At 41.9% G+C, this 2,990-nt stretch overlaps 1 long non-coding RNA gene across 2 annotated transcripts in view; it reads left to right on the top strand.

Moving 5' to 3' along the window:
* Positions 1-587: 587 nt before the first annotated feature.
* The window catches only part of LOC106527246 (uncharacterized), a 116,625-nt gene continuing 114,222 nt past the window's right edge, over positions 588-2,990 (top strand). For both annotated transcript variants that reach the window (XR_001311360.1, XR_001311359.1), the window contains exon 1: positions 588-1,052. This is a non-coding gene — a long non-coding RNA (uncharacterized LOC106527246). The remainder of the gene's footprint in view (positions 1,053-2,990) is intronic.

Below are 2,990 nucleotides of genomic sequence, written 5' to 3'. Positions count from 1 at the left end.
CTAACACTAGTTTATCCATGCTAGTCACTAGCCTCTCTAATGCTAACACTAGTTTATCCATGCTAGTTTCTAGCCTCTCTAATGCTAACACTAGTTTATCCATGCTAGTTTCTAGCCTCTCTAATCCTAACACTAGTTTATCCATGCTAGTTTCTAGCCTCTCTAATCCTAACACTAGTTTATCCATGCTAGTTTCTAGCCTCTCTAATGCTAACACTAGTTTATCCATGCTAGTTTCTAGCCTCTCTAATGCTAACACTAGTTTATCCATGCTAGTTTCTAGCCTCTCTAATGCTAACACCAGCTTATCCATGCTAGTTTCTAGCCTCTCTAATGCTAACACCAGCTTATCCATGCTAGTTTCTAGCCTCTCCACTAATACTAACACTAGTTTATCCATGCTAATCGCTAGCCTCTCTGATGCTAACACAAGTGAATATCCTCATTTTCCAGCACCGGCCCCTCATTTAGTGGGGCCAGCTGCTCAGTTAGCGGTGCCGGCCTATCATTAATCAGATCAATAGCTGGCTTAGGAATAGATATAGCCTCCTGCTACAAGGATGTAGCAACCACTGGTTGTGCAATAATCTTAATTTTGTCCCTCATACCACACCATACTATTTTACCAAACAAACTAATGAAATTGGCACAAAAGATGTGGAAAAATTGAGCTCAGAGACTCGTTAAATACAGGTGTGTGCTGTAATCAGCACCACAGGTGTGTTCAGTCTTCTAATCAGTCCCTCTGTCTGTTTAAAGGTAAACACTACAAGAACATTTCCAAGCAGCTTGATGTTCTTCTGGCTTCAGCTGTCCAGACTGTTGAGAAGTTTAAGGTCCACAGGATTGGAGATGACCTCCCTGGACATGTCCACAACTTATGGGTCCTCCAAAAGGACAAAGACTCGAAGCACAGCTAAAAACAATCAGACATGGGACTGGCCTCTAACTGAACTCAGCTGGAGCAGAACACCTGTGGACAGGTGCAGGAGTCTCAGAGATGCACAGAAATCACTGGATTATCCCAACAGGTTGAGCAGCAAGATCTAAAGGTAAGAATGCACCACTCTTCAGTTTTTAACTTTGTTTCTAACAGCTTCCTGTCAAACAGCAAGTTAAAGTGCCTGTGACATCATCAAGTTTTTGTCATAAATATGAATCCATTTTTAAAGAGGACATACTGCAGAATAAATAAATTAAATAATAAATCACACCACTGAGACGAACAGTTGAAAGATTCAAATGTGAAGTAACAGGAAGTGATGTCGAAGGGGAGTGTCTGCCTGCAAACAGAGCGCTGCGACAACTGAGTGTAGCGAAGAATCTGATGTTTATTTAGATTATTTTGAGTCGCTATCGATGAAGAGTCAGAGTTCAAGTAATGTTGTTGAAATAAATATCAGAGTTCTGCTTTGATGTCACTTCCTGTTTCACTTTGTCTGAGGGTAGGTAGGTAGGTAGGTAGGTAGGTAGGTAGGTAGGTAGGTAGGTATCGTTTCTGTATTTGAAGGAAATGCACTTTAAAGCGTTATGTCCATTAATTTAAAGTATTTTGTTAAGTTTGTCAGTTTCAGTGACCTTCATTCCTTTTTAAAAAACAAAGAAGCAACATTTACAGTAAAACCGACTGGTTCATCAGACCACATCTGTCTGAACTCTGCCTAAATTATAATCTTGACTCGTGGAGATGGGTTCAATAATCACTTCACTTTCATCTGTAGCAAAATTAAACCTTCATCTCTAAACTGACATCAACATTTAATTAAAGAGCAGCAGCTCAGATTCAGGTCCATCAAACACCACCGTACTACTTCTTTATTTCRTCTTTGTCCTTTTTCCAAATGTAATGCGCTCACTGCAGGAGATTTCTCTGTTACATGATTAAAGTCTGAAAATGGCTGTGGTCTAATTATTCCTGTGGCCAGAGCAGATCTGAGAGGAGGTGAGGGAGAGAYAGGTAATTTCACAAGAAACAAGCTGTTTGACTCTCAATGAATAATTTACTCCGGCTCCTTGGGGGTCACAGGAGCTTAAGGTCTGCAGTAGGTGACAAACTCGCTGCACTGAATCTTTTTATTTTAATCGTTTTCCCCGTCTGTCCCYTCTTCCTGCATCCTCCTACCTGCCTCTTTCTCCAAACGGCTTCAGCTGTGTGTGTGCGGTTCCTCGGGGAGCTGAGCTCATTTTGTATGTTCAGAGCGAAGCCGGGCTCTGAATTGGCTATCAAATTTTTACATTATATTTTATCGACAAGTTGGCAGTGGAAGGAGGATGGAGAGTGGCGGCAGGGGACGCCTCGGCCCCGGCTCTTTACCGGGGAGAGGAGCCGATGGAACGCAGCTGATTGAAGCCATCGCTACAGCGCTAACAGCAGAAGGTGATGGAGCAGAAGAGAAAAACTTCAGTTAAATGCTCTTATTGAGAGCTTTCGTCCTGATAAAGGCACCAGTTTCTGTTAAATGTGTGAAAACAGCTAAAGTTTTACCATAAAATTGCCCGTCTGTCAGCGCTAGAGATGTGACGTTCACGAACGATCCGAATCTTTTCAACGGCTTTTTACAACGAACAATAGGAGCCGAATCGTGGGCAGTAACGAGCCATTTGTGATTTTATTTATTTTATTCCTCATGTATCCATCCATCCATTTTCTTCCTCCTATCTGGGGTCGGGTCGCGGGGGCAGCAGCTTCAGAAGGGAGGCCCAGACCTCCCTCTCCCCAGCCACTACCGTTATAATTGCTTCAGACCATGATGGTGGTGTTGTCATTTTCTCTAAAGTCCAATTTAAAGACTTTAATAATCCAGGGGACAGTTCTTGTTCAAATCCCTTATACCGTTCACCTGGAAGACCATCTGTACCAGGTGTTTTATTATTTTTCAATTCTTTTATCACCAATTTCAGCTCTTTTCCAGTAATATGCTCAGTTAGGCTTTTATTCTGACATTCTCCAATTGTTGGCAAGTCTAATGAATTGAGAAATGTTTTAACAT

The sequence above is a fragment of the Austrofundulus limnaeus genome, unplaced genomic scaffold, assembly GCF_001266775.1.
Source record: "Austrofundulus limnaeus strain Quisiro unplaced genomic scaffold, Austrofundulus_limnaeus-1.0 Scaffold4, whole genome shotgun sequence".
NCBI lineage: Eukaryota > Metazoa > Chordata > Actinopteri > Cyprinodontiformes > Rivulidae > Austrofundulus > Austrofundulus limnaeus.
This window is presented reverse-complemented; position numbering and strand designations above follow the sequence as displayed.